Genomic DNA, 24,024 nt, shown 5'->3' on the forward strand with positions numbered 1-24,024 from the left:
TACGGGCCACTCTGCGCTTGCGTAATTTTTGCTGGCCGGACAAGAGACTGCGAGAGGGCACCGAGCCAAGTCGCAGTCCGGGGAATAAGAGTGCACGCCGCATAAGGCCCTCTCCCATTAAAGAGGCGCCTTCTCCTTTGGGGATTTGAACTCACAAAGGAGTAATGGCTTTCGGCATGTGCGTTCAGGCATAATGTACGGTGTTATGGTTTCTCGAGGTCAGTCATCCCCACGTGGAAAGCCTCGGGTTTGTTACCTTGTTAACGTGGGCAAAGAAAGGTACTTGGCTGAATGATTGCAAGCTGTCCGTCATAAAACTGACACGTCCCAGAACCAGACACTGTTTGGAAAATGAATGGAAAGGACTAAAGTGACCCAAATGAGGTTGGGGGTACAAATTTGACTTGTGAAGAAAATAAGTGTCTGGCTTTTCTCTGCCATGTGCAACCAATAAAATTGTCCTTCAAAACACCGCTTCTGGTAATTCTAAACGCCACCTCATTCACTTTTTGCCTCAGAGATGAGCAGAACCTCACACGCAGGTGAAGACCTCTCTTACTTTGCTTGAAAGAACAAAGTGCCCAAACAAAAGATTGATTAAAGTATAAATACGCAGATTTTGTTAGCCATGAAATGTTTTACAATTGTACTGATAGACGTTTCGAGGTTCCAGAAGACGAATATGGCCCATTCGGTTACTTACTTGCTTTTCATGATTTATGTTGATCTAAAATCCTTTTATCCAAATACAGTGGTACCTCTACTTACGAAATTAATTGGTTCTGGAAGAAATTTCTTCACTAGAAAATTTTAAAGTAGAGACGCGTTTTCCATGTAAATGCCCTAATTCGTTCCAAGCCCCCCAAAATTTTGACATAAATGTTTCCGAAAGCATAAAGATTTATTAAAATATGTAGCAAATACATGTTACAATTAGATTAATGCACAATAAAAGAGAGTTGTGCATAACGTAAAAAACAAAGAATAAAGAATTAAAATTATGGTCATTTAACTTTTAACTACGTCCTCATTGTTTTTTGTCGTCTTCAGTTCATGTTCTCTCTCAGAAGTGGTTTTTGGCTGCCGTTTTGTAAAAATCTGATCCAACGACATTTGCTTTTGTCAGCTTATAACAATCCTTCGAAAATGTTCAAGGCAAACTGTAGCATAGTGAGCGATCGCCCGACTGGTGAACCCTTTTCCTGGGTGATTCACATGTACATAAAACTATCGGAACACCTCCTGGGCGAATGACGAGGATGCCGCATCAATGCAAATCTATCTATTTACACATATAGACCATAGGGTAGAAGTCCCTCTTAGCCAATGGGATGCCAGGAAGATGCTAGGTAATAGCCAATGGCAGAGCAGCTATAAGTATGTTGCATTCAGGAAACTCGGAGCTGCGAATAGCAGCCCGTAGTGTATTTTTACCTTTCGTATCTTGAAATTTCTTTTGTAACAAGAGGCAATGTTTTCCTGTTGAGACATTTCATAACTTGAAAATTTCATATGAAGAGACGTTCGTAAGTAGAGGTATCACTGTAATCCCTGGAATGGCATCTTCCCCCACTGGGGTAGTGATGGACTTCCAAGAGGTCAGACTTGGGTCCAAATTTGGGTTACATCGCCGTTACAGGAACAGTTTTCTGTCATAAACTGTATGTTGATTTATTTAACTTTGAATTGACAGTATACACTGGGTTCAATTTCAGTGGACGTTGACAAGTGATTGTAACTTTGACCTCAGACTGTTTTTATTTCTCCTGAAAAGAAATTCTAAATGTGACATACGCGCTTGTCATCCAGCAAAATGCAGAGAATTGGTCAAACTGATCCAATCCACCCCCACCTCTCTCCCCCCCGAGCCTCCTTTTCCACGATTTCCTCCATTTTTCCCATCCCCTTCTCCACTGTCAGCGTCGTCCGCTACCACAGCTGGACCTTGTTATCCGTAATCCGGCGGGGTTACGTGTCAACATGACAAAGGGGTCGGGAGAGGTTTTGGGACGGACGAGCGAGATTTGGTGAGGATGAACGGGGATAAATAAAGATTAGGGGAAGCGGTATCTCGCAAAAACACTCCTCCAGGTGTACCTCCAGCGCACACATGCCACACGAGGTTGAGCGTGAATATGTCTGCTATGTTAATGAAGGACCGCCAAGTATGTGCTCGTGGCGGGAGCCGTTGCATTTCTCAGATTACGATCCGTCACCGGTTGTACCTGTTTACATGAAAAAAAACAAAAAACAAAAAAAAAAAATGGCAACTGTTTGGTCTAACAGTTGATTATCTCCTGCCAAGAGCTTTAGTCATGGATGTTGCTATAGGATAGATGCTACAGTTTGGAGTGAAGTGCGATGACAGCTTTTGCGTGTTTTTGAGTACTCACCCAGAAACCACAGCGGTTGTTCCGATGCTTTGATTGATAATTTATTACCAACATTCATCAACGAACGCACATTGTAATCATCGAAATGTCACTGTTTACTGACTTATTAGCGTGTCTTCTTTTCACTGCATAATTTGTGGTTAAGACAACTGGGTTTTTGTTTTCTGTGTTGAGACATTTTTGTTTTCATTATTAGAGGCTGTAAAGTGGAGCGTCGAGATTTGCATGAGCGACAGAGGCGCTCGCTGGCCGTTTCACTTGGAACAGTGGACTAATCATTTGCATTTACAATTTGCTTTCATTTAGCCTAAGAGAAACTGAAGCAGTCATTTTTATTAAGATTTCGTTTTGGGGCTGCTTAATGGATGCAGTCCAACACAAGGGCTGTGCCAAAAATTGTGCAGTTACAAAGATAAATTGCCCTGTGAGAGTGAATCAAGCTTTCTAAATCTCAATATTTATTTCATTCGAAATGCTGCCTGCACCTGAAATGTGTCTAACACGCAACACGGTTTTCCAATTGAAAGTCATTGAAAATACAAATTTTGATCCCGCATTTATTTTCACCCTCACTCATGCAATCGTTTACAACACCGTTTCAATTTGGGACACTTCAAGACCCTTTAAAGTGAATTTAGACATTTGTTTTTCGAGAAAAAATAAACTGTTGTGGCATTCAAAGTGTTTTTCGCCATTTCCGTTTTCCTAATTTTTTTTCAATGACCAAAACAGCACCCAGTGACACCCTTGGGTGTCCAGGCATGAGTACCCCAAAATATGAGACCTTGAGTGCTGTTGTTCGCGTTTCTGGTTATCTGGCGCAATTGCGAGTTATTTCATTCTTATTCATTGGCCCAAGCCTGTTAGCTTACAAGCTAGCTGGTGGCTAGCAACGTGGATTGCCTTGCAGCGACCGAGTGGGATATAAAATAAGTGCTAGATGAAGTCAATGGATGTCTTTTTTTTTTGTCTAACTACAGACGTTTTCCGCACTCTGCATGATAAACTAATCCAATTTTAAAGGGTTAGAATAATCACTGGTGTTTACAAGATTTACACGAAAGCCCATAGGCTAGTTTTGGGGAGTAACGCATGTGTCGACCATTTTCATTTCATCAGCTATCATCATGCTGGAAAAGCTCATTGATGCGGAAAGACGTGTGGGGGTTTTGGGGATTTGAGGGTAAGGGAGGAAGGGGGGGGGCACGCCTTGAGGTGAAAGATCAGGCTCAGATTGGAGCTTCCACAATTACTTTGTGTTCTGTGACCTCAGACAACAGAGATAAAAAGTCTTGTTTGACATCACACACACATGCACACAGACTCTCACAGATCAGGTTACACACACACTCCTCACACCTGAAGCCCGCTCTTGTTGTCGTTGTCTGAAATAAGCGTTGGGGAAATCCAAAACCCTTTGGAACAAGTCTGAAGGAAGTAACTCCTAGACCTGATATGGTCTCCTTTTAAAGGCAAAAGTGGCTCCAGTTTTTATCGTCCTCTTGTTTGTGTCTTAGCGGGCCGTCTTTCATCATCTCACCCCACCCTGAGACGGACCACAGCTGAGGTCATAGTCCTCTTTTTTAATTTTTAGGTAGATCTTGTCAGAGATCTCCAAAGTGAGGTTCTCATCTTACACAGACATGAAAGTCCCAAGTCCACCACAAGACAACCTTGGCTTTCATCATTTTTTTTTTTCTTGTCACAGCATCCTCTTGGGGCGTTTCGCCGTCTGTAAACAAAATGACCCCAGGGAACCCACCGAGAAGCAGTGGCTACTTGGCCTTTCTGCTCGGGCCGTGTAATCTACCAATTTAAGATTTTTTTTCTCTCTTTTTTTTCCTCTCTTCCGATCAAAATCAGCAAAGGCCTGATTATTGGGTGTCTCTGAAAGATTGTCCTGGCCAACTGTCCTGTGGTTTGGTGTGTGTGTGTGAGATCTACACTTATATCGGCTGAACCACGGACAAGTGCCTGATTTGTTTACCCCCCCCCCCCCAACTGCTTCCAACTTTGAAGCTAGTTTACTTCACAGAGCGGCACCACTAAAATTTGAATAACTTTGTCTTTGGAGTCGGTCGTCACAATGAAAATGACAAGAAGAGTTTGCGAGTTAGCAGTTAGCCTAGCCTCTTCTGTTTTCACTTTTTTTTTTAATGTGGAGTTTCTCAAATTTAAATAAATCTAAGATGTTCAAAAGTAGTTGTGTGTGTAGCCTCCTTTAGATAAACATACACCAGCAGCAGATGAAAATTTCTGCTCATAAATATCTCTGAACAGTAAACACGTGCATGCACAAGGCCTTTTGAAGAACAGGATCAATAATCCCTGTGTTGTTACGTGTAAGTGGAGGACCACAGTCGCTTGTCATGCAGGCCATCGACACCACGCGTCCCTTATTGTCTGCTGAAACATGAGCTCAGCTCAACACAGCCAGGGCGTGTCAGGCGTCACACGCAGGCACACTGACTGACAGCAGGACCGGCGGGCTGACAGGCTGACAGCCCGGCGCCAGATAAACAGTGTCACAAGCGTATATGTCCTCGGGCGCGTTCCTCTTGGAACACACATCGTGCAAATATGACTCCTAGCTCTCTGTTTGTCTTCCTTGGCACCTACGGCGGGTGCGCCCAAATGTTTTCCTCCTTGGGCCACATAGACAATAATTGAGGCATCCACTGGCCGCTGTGAAACTTCAATATGCTACATTCACAAATTGAACCTGGACACAGAGCAAAAAGTGGAGGAAACAGAATTACAACCATTCTTCAAAGCATTAATAAAAAAAGAGGCTTCAAGCTGTCAAATGTCTTTCTTAGTTGAAGTTTACTGTCAAACTAAACAACCAACCAGACAAATTGGCCTTCTGCTAGCTTAATGCTAACACGCAGTACACAGCGCCATAAATAGTGTTAGAACGCTTTGGGCCCACGTAACAGACAATATGACGATCTCACAAGCATATTTGTGTTTGATCCTCTGGGGGAAGAAAAAAATTTAAAGTAGAAAAAAAAACTGCTGAAACTATCCGTATACATCTGTATGGCTGTCCGTATACTGCCCCCAGTGGCCAACTCCCACTCGTAATGAAAACATCCAAGACATTGAAAAGCGCTCGCAACTCAGGCGAAGAACCTCGAGGATATTCAAAAGGTGGGCCTTTTGAGGCAAACAGTTTGCTGAGCGCCGTGGCCGACAGTTCACCTTTCACTTGGTCTAAGTGTGGGACACTGTGGTTACTGTTAGACATGGCTTGACAGGCGTGTTCATTAAGTCTCAACAATCTGTTATGTCTGAGCGCTTGCCTCCGAATAAACACAATACTCCAGTGCAGAATGAAAGCAGCACTATGCCACTGTAAACTGAGACATTCTGCCTACTCACATTTGGCTTTAGGCTTTTTTTCTTTTTTTTTTTTTTTTCTTTTTTGAGCTCTGAGGATCATTTGTAGCCTTATTTCTGTTGTACAATTCGCCCACGATTATTAGCTAACTGATGAGGAATAATCGCTTTACAGCCATTTTATGAATGACTTCTTGACGAAGTGTACATTTCAAGTTTTATTTTTTTTAATATGTGGATTATTTTTGTTGTTCTGCCTATTTATCTTCATATCTAGTGAGAGGAGTGGCCGCATATCGCAGTTCAGTCGAACCTCGTGTACCTCGAAGGAATCTATGTTATAATGGTAGTTGGTTGTCACCATTTCCAATAAAATGGCCACCGACTACGATGTATAATATGAACATTTATAGATGTAAAAACATAAACATGTAATATATTACAGTATAAACATGTCAATTACAAATACAAGTATACAGTATGAAGAAAAAAAATGATTTCCAAAGACATTAGCGTTCCTACTCTGAAAACATTTAGCCAGCAAATGAAATGTGCCTTCTCCAGTTGAAGATGTGCCACGCCCCAAAGCCGCGTACGATCATCTTTCAATGTGTTGGCTTCGAACTCTGCCATGATTTTGTTGCCATTACAGATTGTCAAAATCATTGACTTTGCCAAGTCGCGGCTGAGCTTCGTCGGGGAGACTCCCTTTCGAAATTGACAGACAATTTTAGCCTTCACAGACAGCGAGATTTGCTTCCGTTTACCAGACATGTTTTCAGACCGTGTGCTAAGGACCGCGCCGTGCCTCCGTGAGTTACGGCAGAAAGTACAACGATGAACCGACTCAATCAGTAGCGTTGCTGAGCAGCGGAGGGGATTCCCGCGTTGTACATTTTGTTCATAAGCTAGGTCGCGGCGGCGGATAGCTTCCCACGGTTCGTTTGTAACGAAGGCATTTTCACTCGTGACTCTTACATTATAAAGTTGTTCGTTGTAAGCAAAATCGGCAAATGGAAAATGAATTACGTGAAATCGGGACTTGTCGAAATCGGGAAATGTGAACGTTCTAGGGGTAAAAACATAAATGGGGTACGTTAAAGAGGTCTGACTGTACATCACGCATGCACCCGTCTTTGACTTTAATTGGGGATTATTTCTAGTTCTCCTGTTTAATCCTATTATACAAGGTACCTTTTATCATGAGTCACTGGAGAGAGGAGCGATTGTATTAATGAAATGATAGTTTCTTCGTACATTGTGTCCATGCCTTTTATTTTTTAAAATTATTCGAGGAGCAATCACTTTTATTTGATAACATGCGGTGTGCATCCGGTGGACTTTAATTTTTTTTTTTTTTTTTTTTTAACAACTCTGTGGATTATTCTTCTGTAGTTAATTTAAGTAGTGCAAGCTTCTGCCCATAATAGTGGATAAAGGGATAAATGCAAGAAATTGATTGCATGACAAATGTCTGACAGAGCGCGGCGTGGATCTTGGGGGTGAGGGGGGAGATTATTTATTGTCTATTATAATTATTTCTATTGTGCAAGGTGGCAATGACGAGAAATGATTGAAGAGAGAGATAAGTGGTGTGAGGTATTTTTTTTCCCCCTTTTTCCTGGATCACACAATTTCAAGCGTGCCAATGTGCAGCTCTACCTGTTTTTCAGGGCCTCTTTTTCTGCCCACTTGCTTTTCCAAGAACAACCGTTTGTCATTTTTCAAGTCCTTCCACCCTCCCGACACGAGATGAACATGAAATGAGATAAGCGGAAGGTCATGAGGGGATTGATTGCGAAACAGTTTGATACAGTGCCAGCGCGCAGGCACCCAGCGGCAGAAAAACGGCGGGACATTCCCAAAGGGAAGACTACCGCGTCTTTTCATCGTGATGTGTAAGTAGGAGTAACTTGATGGCTGAAGCTATTTGGCAGTGACGTGACAAGCCGGCGTAAAGTCAACAAAAGCCAGTGCACTCCTGTGCCAGCGTTGCTATCGAGCTTGTAAAACACATCCGTCATCGACAATCCGTCAAAACCCTCCACATCGCCATTAGCCCGAAGCAGGTCGGAGAAGTGGAAATCTTTGACGACCACAGAAAGTCCCAAAAAAGTTCTCAATGTGTCATGGCAAATTCAGCAAAGCTGCTGAAATATTCTAAAGAGGATAATGGGATGATGATGTGCTGGAAGAATTTGGCAATGTCTTTAGCGTGATGCGAGCATGAAATGAAAGCGTTCCCTTTATATAATGATACTCAGTTAGTCGCGCTTCGCTCCAAATGCATCACATGTTTTGACATAACTTTTTACAGTTTGGATATCATGAGGAAGTTGAAGGTCGAGACCTCTTATGACGCCGTTCATGCGTTTGTTCCTTGAATGATATCTGGCTGGCATCACATTGATTTGACATGACCAGCTAAAAGATTTTCTGCAAGCAATGTCCATATTGATACGTGGCTTTCTAAGAGGTTCATACCATTATTTTTTGGGGGGACTAAGACGGACCCCTGCGGGACACAACTTGACACCAATGAATGACAGTTTATTATTGTAGCGAGAATGGCATTTTGAAGAAAGAGCCAGAGTGTTTGCTCATAATCCACACATCCGTTACGACATGTCATTCAGAATGCGCGTGTCTCTTACGTGCGCGTTTATGTGTGTATGTGTTCAGCCTTCCTGTGGTGACCTGTCAAAAAGTGCTCAGCAGTATTTACCTGTGTTCGGGTGCACCTTTGTTTGTTCCTCCTCTTTTCCCCTGAAGCAGAAGTATGAACACCAAGAGCTAACTCTTCGATTGTTTACTTTAGATGGCGTGATGCCAAAGCCCATCTCAACTACATCCACCTCACATTTTACGACCTTTTTCATGTTGAACATTGAAATCTTGTGAGTTATGCAATTGTGAACATTTGCTTTCCCACACATCGCAGCAAGGAAATAAGAGTTTACGGAACTGTTGTCGCTTGTATTGGCTGGCCCAGTTAAAAGCTATAAAACAACTCTGCAAAAAAAACTTGCTTGCTTTAAATATTGCCATGAATGTCAATAAGTGCTTTTTTTTGTGTGTAAATGCTCTCACTGGCGGGCTGAAAAGTTGTATCTCCAAATCTGGCCAATTGAATATTTTTTCACTCAATACTATTGAACCATCCGTCCCCATGTCTGTTATTTTGCCACATTATTAAACAATTGAAAATTGTTGAAAATGGCTTGGGGGGCGGGGGGGGTCCATTTACTGTCTTGGATGCTTGAACTGTTTGAGAAGTGTTGTGAAACTCTTGGCTCTTCCATCACTCTGTGGGAGCCATGCAGCATTTTGTCGCCTCAAGATTGAAAGTCTGGCTGATGTTTGGACAATCACGGGTGCAACTAGTTTAGGTTCGATACATTTGAGTAAGCCTGTTTTGCTCAAAATGGGATGGCTTCTCTCCGGAAGGAAGCGCTAGGCATGAAAGTAAGCATGTGTGCAGATGAATTTCCGCTTATCAGAGAGCCTATTTGGCTCAGTTTTTTTTTTTTTTTTAATACTGCAGCACTGATGGCTCTAACAGCTTTGAAAAAGATAATGATGTATCACTCATTTGCTCTGGTGAAGTATGAAAGGCTTTTTGTCTGGCCGGGAGAATCGGCGTGAGCACAGACTTTGATTTTCACGTCTGGCGCCGGCACCGTATTATTCATTTGAAGTGTAATTAATTTGCGGGGGCCGGTTATATCTTTTGCGATTGTCGTGATTTTGCGGTGGTGTTGTGTCCATGTTGATGAGCAACAGTTTATGCCCTTTAACTTGAAGGCAGGAGATATAACTTGAATGATTCACATTACGTGACAACTTGAGGGATGTTTTTTTTTTTTTTTCTTTCCAAAAAAAAGTACAGAAAATCTTATTGTGTCTGTGTACATACACATTGCATTGCAGTCAGTACCGGAAACTATTTAGTACTAAGTAAAAAAAAAAATTAAAAAAAAAAAACATGACAAAAAAGATTACTCAAGAATGCAATCGAGTTGGCAACGGTGAATGTACTGCATTTCAGGGGGCAAACTCAGCATCTCAACTACATCCACTCGTAATTTACCACCTATTTGGGTCCACTCGTCGTCAATGCTTGTATGGCCCGAGGATGGACAAAAAACACGCACCTTTTTTAGAACAGACAAATGTTGGACTTTTTCTCGCCTGCTGACACTGACACATTGTATGCTCTCCATGGCAAATATTGTCCAGGAAGCAAGCTGACACACCATCTACAGATTCCTCAACTTGAGGAATGCCTGTGTGTGTGTGTGTGTGTGTGTGTGTGTGTGTGTGTGTGTGTGTGTGTGTGTGTGTGTGTGGCTCTTCACCACAAGTCAACAGCGAAAGTAAAAGTACCTCCCCCGCCCACGCTCTCCTGGCTCTCTTTGCCCCGCCCCCTCGCCCTCCTCACTGAGCAGAAGAGGCTGGAGGAAGTCCCAAAGCAATTAGTGAGAGTTAGCCATGTGCGTCCAGGCGCCCCAGGCTGAGCATGTACACACGTACGCGCGTGTGTGTTCGTGCGTCTTTAAATCCCACACAGACCCAAAATCTAGCAGCTATAAATGGTCAACATACACGCTCCATATTGCTGCCTTTCTAATCCAACAGATGCAACTTTATAAAGTTGGTTGGAAATGGCTAAAATGGACAAAGAGATATTTTGATTTTTAGTGCTAGAACATCATTACTATGCATGAATTTCCAAATGTAGTGAGATAAATGTGCAAATGTAGTGTTACTTGAAAGAAATGTTTTCGTGGTTAAATGCTAGGTAGAAAAACAACTATCGCTGGCCGCAACATTAGGTACACTCCTAATCTCGAAGATACATTTGGGCCAGATGGATAAAGTTCCCAGGTGGAGCAACAAAGCATTTCATTGTTTGCTCACTCACCCGGTAAAGTCGCGTCCTCCTCGGGCGTCGCTTCCACTTTGCTCGATTTCGGGACGTGGTCACCTACAAACACCAAAAGAGACAATCAAGCCCATGTGGCAACCATGCTCTTTTTTTTTTTTTTTAAAGGCTGGCCTTTTGCCATGAATCGTTCATTGCCTGGAGGTGAAAGAGGACATTTTTTTTTTCCTCCCTCTTCTCTCCAGTGCTTCCAGCTGTGCGTGTGCGTGCGTGCGTGTGTGCCAGAGAGGCTGAGCGCTGGCAGCTGAAGCGAGTGACAGAGCGGAAGAATGCAGGCCGACTACTGTGGGCTCTGCCAACTTGATGCCTTGTCATAAGTCCATCAACGCCGCAGGACGCTTCGTTGAAGTTTGTTGTCGCTCTTCACACCTGCTGCTTCAGGTATTGCGTCACGATCCAAAAAAAGCTGGCACAAAGGCTCTCCCGTAAATCTGTCCGCCACCCTTTTGAAATTGCGATTTGTTTCTCGTCAACATTACGATTGCAATTTATTTTTATCCCCCTACATCCAACGATCGTCTCCGCCGGTTGGAAGACCTCCGGTAGCGAATGAGAAAAACAGACTTGGCGTTTCGGATGAGCCCGCCACTCGCTCAACCTGCTTGCGATTGAGACCTTGCTTCACTTTTGCATACATCAGCCCTGAGTCAGCGCACACGTCTTCGTCACCCTCTGCCGCTGAGTGAGTGTGTGCGTGCATGTGTAGGTTGCCAAAGTAAGTGTCGAACTGCTCTTGAAAGGCAAATGATATGCAAATTTTTAACTCTGTCGATGCAAGTGCAGAAGCTCCACGTTTCCGTCATGCGAACCTCCCAAAACATCTGAGCCAGCAATTAAATACAATGACGCTCCCCATTGCTCTTTTTCAAGAAACACAGTGGTACTCACTCCCTTGTTGGATTTTTCTTGAGCTTTTTGTGACAACAACCCCAAAGATGGAGCCGTCAGTGTTAAAATAAGGGCATGAGAAGAAGATACTGGGGGACCTGGAGTTAGCTTAAAAAAGTGGTTGTATTTTCATTGCATTGTTTTCAGTTTATGACTCGTAAGTAGATTTTTTTTCTATCAAAATGGTGACCTTCCTTTTTTACACTTCAGTGACAGGTAAAAATGTCACACCCAAAAATGTGATTTCTTTATTTCTTTATTTATTTTCCAGTCCAGTCGCTGCCTGTCAAGTCACCTATTGAGTGTTTGTTTCCTGTAGCAGTGGTTTCAAATGATGAGCAAATGACCCGTCCGAGCCTCCCGGGTAGTCTTCTCTCGCCCATCGCGCTCATGTTGCCGGTAGCGCCGGCCTTTTGCTTGCTTTCTAATCCGTTATTGATAGCGAGCGGTTAAATATTTGACCTGGCTCTCAAAGGCTGATCTGTTGTTTCCGTCACCCTCTGCCGCTGAGTGAGTGTGTGCGTGCATGTGTAGGTTGCCAAAGTAAGTGTCGAACTGCTCTTGAAAGGCAAATGATATGCAAATTTTTAACTCTGTCGATGCAAGTGCAGAAGCTCCACGTTTCCGTCATGCGAACCTCCCAAAACATCTGAGCCGCCAGCAATTAAATACAATGAGGCTCCCCGTTGCTCTTTTTCAAGAAACACAGTGGTACTCACTCCCTTGTTGGATTTTTCTTGAGCTTTTTGTGACAACAACCCCAAAGATGGAGCCGTCAGTGTTAAAATAAGGGCATGAGAAGAAGATACTGGGGGACCTGGAGTTAGCTTAAAAAAGTGGTCATATTTTCATTGCATTGTTTTCAATTTATGACTCGCAAGTGGATTTTTTTTCTATCAAAGTGGTGACCTTCCTTTTTCGACACTTCGGTGACAGGTAAAAATGTCACACCCAAAAATGTGATTTCTTTATTTCTTTATTTATTTTCCAGTCCAGTCGCTGCCTGTCAAGTCACCTATTGAGTGTTTGTTTCCTGTGGCAGTGGTTTGAAATGATGAGCAAATGACCCGTCCGAGCCTCCCGGGTAGTCTTCTCTCGCCCATCGCGCTCATGTTGCCGGTAGCGCCGGCCTTTTGCTTGCTTTCTAATCCGTTATTGATAGCGAGCGGTTAAATATTTGACCTGGCTCTCAAAGGCTGATCTGTTGTTTCTAGTTTCGGTTGAGTAGTCAAATAGATTTGGCGATTTGTGCGTGGACGGAGACCGACTTGGCATTTCAGTGAAAAGAATGGGGTGTTGAATTGACTCCATTATATTTTGTCAGGCAGCTGCATGCAATAGAATCTTTTGGGTTTGGATCCGTTTTTTTAAGTCAACTTAGAAAAAATGTACGTGGATCCAGATGATCTTAGTTGGTGCAAGAAATAAAATGGAAAAAAATTCAACATGCCTTTTTTTTCCAGTGTAGGCAAAGACAGACAATTGGCTGGGGCGTCAAGATTTCCAGGAGGCTGCCGAATATCTCATAAAAACTGATTAATAGAGTGGTTTTGGATTTAAAGTATTTAGTGTTTTAGGCTTTATTCACAAATTTTAAAATGTCCAAATTTTTAACCCTTTCATGCACCCTCGAACCTGTCCACTGGAGTAACCGCTTAGAGTTTGCATGTTCTCCCCATGCCTGCGTGGGTTTTCTCCGGGTACTCCGGGTTCCTCCCACATTCCAAAAACATGCATGGCAGGCTGATTGAACACCCAAAATTGTCCCTAGGTGGAAGTGTGGATGGTTATTCCTCTATGTGTGCCCTGCGATTGGCTGGCAACCAATGGAAGTGTGGATGGTTCAGGGTGGATGGTTCAGGGTGTCCCCCGCCTACTGCCCGAAGACAGCTGGGATAGGCTCCAGCACCCCCTGCCATCCTTGTGAGGATAAAGTGGATCAGAAAATGGATGGATGGATAAGAAAAACTGTTTGAGACCATTTAAAATTGTTGGCGACCATATTTGCGATCGGTTATAGATCGAATTAGATTGATAGATATTGAGGTATTTTAGGGATTTTACAGTATTTAGCTCAGGACACTTTTCTCAAATTCTGACTGATAAACATTAATATTCAAAATCTTGGCAAGTTTAGTATCCGATTGTGCTTTCCCTGGCCCCTGAATGACTAAATAAATCACTGCGTGCGTGTGCACTCCTGTGGCTGTGTGCGTTTTTGTCGAGTAAGGTCTGGTTTGCCCTAAGCTAATTACAGCTTTAGATTAAGAGCTCTTTTTTTTTTTCTTTTTTTTACGTGAGGGGCCCTCACTGAAAACGCTGCAATTTGCGGTGACTTTTCTGGGGCGAGCCTCCTCCCTCTCGTCCCGTCGTTCTCATCCTCGTGCGTCTCCCGCGCAGTCTCCTGCTCTTGTTTATGTTGGAATTTTCGTGGGGGGTGTGGGGGGGCGTTGGTTGGTCGACTTGTTGTCGATTCGTCCAACTCTTGCAAGCTTAAATCCTCATTGGCCTCAAACGGTCAACAAGCCGATTCTATCAATTCCACGACGACAAGAATGGGCAGCCACTGTTGCATGCGTGCGTATATTTACACCAGGCCTGGAAGGGGTTCTTCGTCTGCTTGCATATGCAAGCTGGATTTAGCTTTTGGATTTTGAGACTGTCTTTCAAAAGTGAGCATTTTCGGGCTCCAAAATCCCGCTGTTGTATAAAAAGTTGGTGAAAATGACACCACTTTTGTCCATTTGATAACGTCCACAATGGGATTGGTTTTCAAACGTTAGCATTTTCGGGCCCCAAACAATCAGCTAAAATCTGACGGCTTTTACCGGTTTGGTTTTTGACGCCCATGCCAAGACTGAACACTTCCCACTTGTGGTCATGTCCAGCAGATTTCCAAACTGAAATTTGACTTGCACTTTGAGTGAATTCGATGTTCGCATTTCAGGCTAGAAAATGCTACCATCGTGTAAACAAACGGCATTTTCAGACTAGTGTTTGCTTGGTTTGACTCCTTACGCCGCGGTCATGTTAGCAAACGGGGGAGCACCACTTTTGTCCATTTGATAACGTTCACAATGGGATTGGTTTTCAAACGTTAGCATTTTGGGGGCCCAAACAATCAGCTAAAATCTGACTGCTTTTACCGGTTTGGTTTTTGACGCCCATGCCAAGACTGAACACTTCCCACTTGTGGTCATGTCCAGCAGATTTCCAAACTGAAATTTGACTTGCACTTTGAGTGAATTCGATGTTCGCATTTCAGGCTAGAAAATACTACCATTGTTTAAACAAACGCCATCTTCAGACTAGTGTTTGCTTGGTTTAACTCCTTACGCCGCGGTCATGTTAGCAAACGGGGGAGTGTTTAACTTCAACGTTGAGATCTGCTTTCAACTGTTAGCATTTTTAGGCTAAATAGTGCTACCGTCAGGTCTTCAGCCAAAATGACGCGGCTTTTGTCAGTTTTGCTTGCTACCTACAGCCAACTCTTTACAAGTGTGGCCTTGTCTTGTCGGCTGTTTATGGCATTTAATTAACTGGGATTTCACTTTTTTCAAATGCCCATTTAGATGTAACCAAACGTTTTAAACCACACTGGTATCATGAGTTTTCAGTCAAGAATTCTATTAGGAAAACTTCCCCCCACAAAATTTGTGACAAATTTCCTCCAGAGAAGCAAACACATCCACACGAGTCATTCCTCACTTTGTTTCTGGCCCATCGACTCGGCCCGCTGTGCGAGTGCGCCGCCACCTCTCCTGTCGGCTCCCCCGCATTTCTACTCTGGACCTCGATGCTTTCTCACCTGACTTTTAACCATCTGAAGCATCGTGCGAGACGCTGCTAACTGGCGGAGAAGACAAAGTTCATGGGACCACGATGCAACTTCTGTCCCATAACTGGACACAGAATCATTTTGCAAAGCTAAATAGAAGATAAAAGTCGAAATGTCCAAATATCAGTGGTCACATCCTGCATGGCTGATTGATTGTAGCCGCATCTTTTGGCAAATTCAACGTAGTCCAGCTTCTCATCCGCAGACCAATTTTAACAAGTGTCAAACCGTTAAGCCACTAATGCCCACACGGGACCCTCAAGGTGCGGCCATGTGTCGTGGCGCTAAGATGCTGAGCGCCTTCAGCACCCGTGCGAATCTCGTTTGGCACACTTGGCATTTGTTTGCTGCGTCAAGCTGCGTCCACGCGTCTCCCTGCGACGCTCGCGGCACGGAAAGTTCTCCAGTGACAATGACAACTACTCGACAGCCCGGTGGTGGGCGACCTTGCTGATTTCAAGCCATTTTCTACTTGTCTGTCAGACAAGCAGTGCACCACGATTGGACCACTTTACTGTTTTGCCCCCTGGGAAGGATTATGTGATTTTCCCTGTCTGTTTGTTCGAACGGGGGGGAGGCTGCGTAAAAAGATGCTAATCTGTCTGAAGGCTTGAGGGATTGTGGTCAGAAGACTCTTCTTGCGCTAATTAAGCTTTTAACACTTTTTTTTTCCTCCTTCGATGGCTTTTTCAGAGCACTATGAATTAAAGGGGAAGCCAAAAATGTTGCTTTCTTCGACAAACATTTGTGTTTGGTCCACAATTTATTTCTAGTAATGATACGTTTTTAGTAATGTACATTCTTTGACTCTTTATCACAAAGGATAGGAAATTGGGCCCCCCCAAAAATTTAACTTGAGAATTGAATGTATTTTTTTTTAATCAATATTAATTACTAGCATTTAATTTTTTTAATATTATCATAACAGTGTACTTTAATTGTTGCTTTTATTGTATTGATTTCACCACATTTCCTCAATTGATTTTGTTTACCTTTTTTTTTTAATTTTAATGTACATAATTTTACATGACAAAAAATACCAAGACTAGTGATTTGATGGCTTTTTTTCATAAACTGTTTAAAAAGTGTAAGAATCATGAGTAATCAAGTTTTTTTTTTACACTGCAAGCTGGTTAACTGTTGTTGAAGCCAAGTCAAAGCCTCTGTTTCGTTAAACAACAATCAATTCAAAATTGAATTTCTCAAACAGCGTTTTGCACATTACACCTATTCTTATATGAATCTCATCTCAATCAAAATTGCAGAGCGGACAAGGGTTAAAAGTTTTGGACTTCCTCCTTTTGAGCTTGTAAACTGTGCCATTTCCTTTCTTTTGTCTTTTCCAGTGATCTGTTGTTTATATGTTGATATGATCAAGTGAAGGAATTAATCAATCACTTCCACATCAAATTCTTAATGCTCAATTAACGAGTTCAACAACTGGAACAGATCACAGGAGGAGGTGCCTCACAGTTTAGGTAACCAAATGCGAATTGTCTCGCACGCTTCCTCATATTGATACTTGCTGCAAACCATCCTTGCTGCCTCTTGCACACTTATAAATAGTACCAAGAGTATTTGTTCAAGTCCACTTTGCTATTCCATTTCACATCGGTGCCCAACACACTGCTGCTCGCATTCTGCTCTTTTCTCGTTGCATTCTTGTGGAGTTGCTGCCGCTGCCGAATAAAAAGCTTATCGTCAATGCAGCTTGGGAGTCCACGAATGCCTGATGAACAGCAGAGGCAGCGGCAGTAGCAACCTCATCAGATTGCTCCTGATGAATGGCGACGGGCATTTTAATAATCCTCACTGCGGGTGTTTGGTACTGGAGTCATGCGTGAGACGAATAATTTCCATACGATGTCTGCCTCTTTAGGACCCGCATCAAGAGTCCCACATGTTAGCGGACCTTAAAAGCAACACGTGATTTTGATGCAAGGGTGAAACCAAAAGTTTTTTTTTGTTTGTTTGCTTTTTGCGGGAGGGGGCGGGGGGATTGATGAGCACACGTGTGTTCGATGCGCGAACTTTTATGACCTCGAAGTTGTATATCGCCCGAGCCGACGCTGCCTCCGAGCTCCCTCAGTCCGACTCCTGAGCAAAAAACGTCCCCGCGGTTGTGATGAGCGCTTGCGCGGACATGCAAGCGTGCTGCAAAGTCGCCCCCTGCCCGGAGCCCACCGGCATCCACGCCTTGCTACCTGCTTCGTGCTCCCACCAACGCGTAACTTCGCTATTCATTTAATAATAACGCAAGCATTGACGCAATCCACACGCCACCCGAAGGCTTTTTGCTCCACAAGTGAACGTGTCAGTGCGTCCGAAAGTTTTACGCGCGGGATGATGCGGGACAAAAAAAAAGGTGTGAAAAGTCTTACCTCAGAACTTCGGCTTTGTTAGTTTGGTGAGTTTATTTTTTCTATCCAAGCGTTTAAGTCCACCAGTGGCGCGTTGTGTCACAAAGCGAAGCGGCTGAAACGTAACTCAGAACGAGAGCTTGACTCGTGCGCTCGCCTGCCTGCCTCCGCCTTCGAGTGGCGAGCGAGTGCGCCAACAAGAAAAAAAAAGTCTTTCGCATTTGTTCTTCTTGCTGTCGGCTGGGAGGAGTCAGAGTCACCTTGCAGCGCACATTCCGGACGCACTTCTGCTCACTTGCACTCGCACGACCTGTTTCAAAGACTCCCTGCTCTCTCCTGACGCATTGTTTGCGTGTGTGTTTTTTTTTTTGTTTTTGTTTTAACCATTTGCTTGCTGAACGCGCGTTTTTTTTTACCTCCTGTTTGTCAACTGCAGAATTCATTTCATTAATCACCATCGAAAATTGTCAACAGTTATTATTTAGTTGAACGAGTGCTCTGGAGTTAGTTCATGCACGTCTGCTTCCCAGACAGTGAATTAAAATGCTGAGTTGTGTGTAAAAAAACGTAAATACCATAAATACAGGTATGCCATAAATAAAGTCCACCAAGCCCCCCCAAATACGTCAGTCGCTTCATTTTTGTGGCACTTGTTTGTTTTCTGTAGTAGAGCAGAAATGGCAATTTGAACATGTTTTCGAAATGGATATAGAAATTCAATGGCCAAAGGCACAAAACTTCCTATTTGGAAAACAATATTTTAGCAGTGGGGGGGTGTTTATATTCACATTCATCATGTTGAATGTGAATATACTCTATATCTTGTGTGTTGAATGAATAACTCAAAAAGTTGGGTCCATTGAATAAGCCACAAAACGACTCCAACCGCTGTTGTTTGTTGACCTAACTTCATAGCTTGAAAGAATACCACCAAGAGTTGGTCTCTCTTTCATTTTTTTTATTTTTTTATTTTTTACCCAACTGTTTTGAGAGTGAAGCACCCTGAAAGAAATTTTCCAAACAATTTTTCAAGCATGCGTCACGCAGATCAAAGGTTTGAACCGAGACTTCTATTTTAACGCTTGTCCCCGCAGCTGTAATATGTCTCAGCAGCAGTTAAGTGTCTATACGGGCGGCGGCGTTTCGACAAAAATCCCGAAAGACGATCGCTTGGTGTCACAGTATTGCCGCCGATGTTGCTTTCAGCTGCACGTTGCCCCATTCTTGGCCTGCGTGCTCAGCTGCGACGCTTCTGTTTTCTGTGGAAGTCGTCACTGGAAGCAAAGGGGTTGCGATGTCACCAGCCGTCTTGCTGAGAAGGGGTCATCAGACGGAGCGAGGCCACGGCACGTGGCGCTTGAGGCCGCACCCTCAGTATCTCCGGAAGGAGCGCTTTTAGTTGCACTGCTGCGGGTGGTTTTGATGCTGAGAGACTGCGCACAGGCTGCAAGTCATCATCTCGATGATAAACACTTGCACGTCCATCTGTAATACATTAGCGTTGTTGTTTTATACAAAGTTACCACCTCCCAAAAAACAATACTTGGCGAGTACCACCGTCATGACCAACATTAACCCTTTCATGCACCCCGTAACCTGATAACTTGATAAGCTGTCCACTGTAGTGACCGCTGTCCCTGAAAGGGTTAATAGAGGGTCACGCAATGGGCCTCTCAGTGAAACAGAGGTTTTATTCCTCAAAATATTCGTGTAATATTTTGTACTATTATGCACAGTGAACATTAAGACTGTGCTTGAAGGGGGAGTTTGCTGTTTTAGAAATAAAAATGCCCTTTTGTCATATGTTTGTTCAAACAGACATTATATCATGACAGTGGGACATGATAAATATGATCTGAGAAAAAAAAAATCTGACCAATCTTGTACCTCCAATTTGGCTTTCTGAAGAAAAACAGCGTCCCAGGGAAAACAACCACTCAGAGACAGAAGGCAAGGTAATTGATTGTACAAGAAATTATAACTTCAATCTGATAACATCGTGCGTTTACAGCAAGACTCATGCTACCAACGTAGCAGCGTGTCGACTTATTTATAGTACTAACGCCAACTTAGTCTTGGCGGTGCTGCAATTTTCTTGAAACCACATTTAGGTGAAATCTGCGTTCTCTTGCTAACACCGTTTAACATTTCAAAGTCTTCCTTTAAGGGGACAATGAGATTTTTCAAGTTAATTCATTCTAAAAAAACACTATTACTTTCAATGACATCCAAAAAATAAACAGTTCCATTATATCAATGTATTAAAAAAATAAAAAAATGTGGGTATGTAATTGTAAGTGAAGTAATCGCTAATTCTATGATATGGGTCGCACCTCACTTTACAGGAGGCTGCCATGTTTCGCCACCATCTTTCTGCTACGGACACCCGAAGGAGACAAACTTAGCCAACGTAATTTCTCAACATCACGACTAGAACATGCAATGTTTCCAAAACTGCCTCAAAATGCACGCGCTTCAAAATTTAGGTCCTCGCATTCTATTAGTTCACCACAAGATGGCAAGTGCAATTTAAACACTGTCTCTGTCAAAATTGAAAAATGAAACACTGTACTTAAACAATTGGATTCAAATGTACTGTACTTAGAGTTGAATAAAAATATGTACCTAAATAAAAGTTAAAAGAAACAGTTCCTAAAGTTCAAATGCAAATTTATTGCTGCTCTACGACCAACATTTACATCTGCTTCACATTAGTGTCTAAAGTGGAGAAAAGGGATTCACGCCAGAGTCTCTTGAGGCTCCGCATGTACCCCACGTCACCCTTCGCAGCCGTAAGCGACTTCTACGCGTTTGGAAAATCACAAATGTTTGAGCCTCACAAACACCAGTTATCACCCTCGGCTGCGATAAAACCACTGCAGTCCAACCGCAGCACCCGCGCAGAGCTTATGCCGACTTATTTATCTCGCTTTTGCGGCTTGTGCGTGTGCGTTTTGTGCGTGCGCTGCTTGGAAATGGTGACGCCGTGTTTTGTTTTTGTAGAAATCCACACTCGTGTCACCATGCTTGAATCCAAATAGAAGAAAACGTCCCTCAGTGGGATGCAGCGCAGTTATGCGACGCTGAAGACATAACGGTGGAACGTCTTTGTTGAAGGTTTATAAACTTTTAGCGTGGTTTAAAAAAAAAAAAAAAGGGTTAAATTCTCCTCGCAAAATCAACAGATTTAAATTCATCAGACAACACATTTTGTAACGTGTTGAATTGTACTTTATGAAAACACAGTACCGTATTTTCCACACTAAAAGGCGTACTGCATTATGAGGCGCACCTTCAATGAATGGCCTATTTTGACATTTTTTTCATACATTGGGCGCAGCGCATCATAAGACGCAATCTACAATGCATCCACTAGATGGAGCTATGCTCAAAGAAACACCAACAGAACGATCAGATGTCAGTAAAACGTATTTAATAAAGCAGCGACACAGTTCACTTAACCAACAGCAAGTTATATCATTGACTTGGTGTTCACGCCTTTGCCACTAGGGGGCAGCAGAATACATAATTCCCAGAGAAGAGTTTCACAGCTGTCACTCAGTTGTTCTTCGTCGTGGATAAAGAATAGATGCATGTGCGTAGTATATTTTCTGTCTACAGGTTGCTGCTGTAATAGTGTTCACATAACCCTACCACAACATCAAAATTATCCTCATTATGCCTTTCGTTACGTTTAAGGGGTTTGGTTAAATCCACAATTTTCTCCTGGTTTAAATTTAAACTGCCAATAAGCATCAATAGTTTCAAGGAAGCCGTTTTTTGAAGAATTGTTGGCATTAGTTTTTCTGCTGATGTTTTGGTAGCGAGTTCAGTTGGCAGTCAACTCTTTTTCAATGTGACAGTTTCTGTGAACGAGTTGTTTTTTTTTTTTTTCAACCGTCAATATCTTTTTCCAGATGGGAAAAGTGACGCTCCTCAATGAGGGAGGTGTATATTTGATCTGAAGTCGGTGATACACCCAGCGTCTTATTAAAGGAAATACAGTCTTTCCACTCCTTTTGACACAGCCACAAGTTCTCATTCCCAGTTGTTTTTCGCTCTTTCAAGCATTTAATGCAGAGCTCAACGAGAGTGCAAGGCTATTTGCCAACAACTACTGGACGTATTGCCAATAGCTGAGTGGTTTGGACGGCCAAAGGCGCTTGCAGCGAAGCGTGCGGCGCATTTTTATGGTGTGTTACAGCTCGTCCGTGTGTGCCGTCATCGTGCTGGGCTCCCAGCTCCACGCCGGGAGTTTGTTGGCTCCATAACCCGCCACGGGGGGAGCCAGTAAAGCGCTGGCATGCTGTCGACCCAGTTAGCCACTTAAGTGTTTAAAAGCTGATGGAGCTTTGGCGTCAATGGAGTTAATACTGTACAGAGAAATTGTAAACAGAGGTTATAATAATTTCATAAAGTGGAGTGCCCATACTGATAATTGGGCCAAATGAATGAGTGGATAAGTGTTCCAGTTATTTATTTGTTTTTAATTTTTATCGTTTATTTGCACATACCTGGGTGAATGTGCCAAAGTTAGCATACAGCTAATTGACATTCGTAGTCCCCTGGGAAGTAACATCTAACATAAGCGAGACATATTAACAAAAAAATTGAAAGGAAGGTCGACTAAAAGTAGTTCAAACTTTGGGAACACTGAGGCTAAAAAACTGCTGGAACTGAGTGTGGGTAGTGGTATGCATGGTGAGCAGAGGGCAAAGATAATGTGGGGTCGAGCCAATGAGGAAGAATAAGCTAACAGTTTGCCTGCTACTACTACTACTTTTGCTAGGGAGGACAAGGCAGCTTTATTTATATAGCGCATTTCATATGAAAGGCAACTCAATGCGCTTCGCATAATTGTTAAACAACCTTTAAAAGCAACATTTCAAGGCAAATTCAGTTTCATCCATTTGCGTGCAGCATAACAGCTAAATGCTTATGCACCACATTTGCTTTGAACTCTTGGCTCCACTAATTGACGCGAGTCTGTTGATCTCAGAGCTCGACTGGATTTCACATTTTCGGGACCTTAGTCATTCAGTGATTCATCGACCAGTGGCATCATTTTTCAAATCTGCTCTACAGCTGACTTGGAGCCAGTGTAGGATCTTTCAGACTGCAGTCATATTTTCTGATCTTTTTGTCCTGGTAAGAACCTGAGCTGCAGTGTTCTGAATGGTCTCTGAGAGACTCCAGTCAGGAGAACATTACAATAATCAAGTCTACTGGAGATAAAAGCATGGATAAGCTTCTCCTGGTCTGCTTGGAGCATGCAACCCTTAAATCTGAAACTCCTCTACAACGAAATCATGTTTGCTGCAAGAAAATTTTCACAACAGGGGGTTTTTCACTGTAGCAAATTTGATCTCAGATGTAAACACACACACACACACACACACACACACAAACGTATGTTTACACGCACACACAAACGTATGTGTACTCTTTATTTTTATTCCAATAGTGCATAAGTATGAGCATACACTTATTTCACACTTCATACAGCTGAAAGAAAAAAAGGGAAAGAAATTGCGAAATTTACGATCAGCATTCACTTTCACTTACATCAATTTCTTGGACAATGTCTTTTGTTTCCTCCGTCTTTCATTTTGATCACTTTTACCCCCTCTTCCAGCGTCAGAGCTCTTCTTGTCTTAGCTGCTTGACATCCAAAGGTCCATTTTGTAGCAATTTTAGCAATGCAACGTTCTTGCTGCGTCTGAAACTAACAATAACAAATACTTCCTGGACTACTGCGCATGTGTAAACCAGTGTGGTGGTTGCTGTTGCAGTTTCCGAATTGTAGGTTTCGTTGTAGAGGAGTTTCACCGTATTACAACTACGAGTAGTAGTCTTTCATCTTCTTTGGATCTTCCAAGTGTCCGAATGCCCTGTGACACCCTGCTGCCTCTCACAGGTCAATCCTGGTCCTAGGCGCGCTTAGTATGCGTGTTTGTATGTGCTTTAGGGAAGCCTGGGAATAAACGTTGTTAGTTCCTGATGGAGGCCCAGTTAAAACCCTGCTCTTCATTCCTTTCTGGCTAAGAGTGTGCCATTTTGTTGGCTTATCTGCATGCGCGTTGGTGTTTGTGCCCATGTGTGTTCTAAGGCGTCTTCCCGTCACGCCTAAATGCGCTCGGACGGGCGGCATGGGTGGGCTTTTGTGAGACAGAGGCCGGATCCTGCCACCTCAGCAGTCCAGTAGTGAGGTAAAAGCCTTCTGTGGGAACGACAATCACACTTGCAAATGGGTTGATG

At 43.1% G+C, this 24,024-nt stretch overlaps 2 protein-coding genes across 2 annotated transcripts in view; one reads left to right on the forward strand and one right to left on the reverse strand.

Annotated features, from left to right (window-relative positions):
• Positions 1-18,116, reverse strand: part of vasnb (vasorin b) — a 25,615-nt gene extending 7,499 nt beyond the window's left edge. Inside the window, exons 1-2 of the mRNA XM_019897382.1 lie at positions 17,788-18,116; positions 10,660-10,722 (exon numbers count right to left, since the gene is read on the reverse strand). The gene's annotated coding sequence lies outside the window, so the exon portion shown is untranslated. The remainder of the gene's footprint in view (positions 1-10,659; positions 10,723-17,787) is intronic.
• coro7 (coronin 7) overlaps positions 1-24,024 on the forward strand; it is a gene marked incomplete at its 5' end in the record, with an annotated part of 78,579 nt that overhangs the window by 31,437 nt on the left and 23,118 nt on the right. The gene's annotated exons all lie outside the window — the stretch shown is intronic.

The sequence above is a fragment of the Hippocampus comes genome, unplaced genomic scaffold (genome assembly GCF_001891065.2).
Source record: "Hippocampus comes isolate QL1 unplaced genomic scaffold, H_comes_QL1_v1.1 scaffold238, whole genome shotgun sequence".
NCBI lineage: Eukaryota > Metazoa > Chordata > Actinopteri > Syngnathiformes > Syngnathidae > Hippocampus > Hippocampus comes.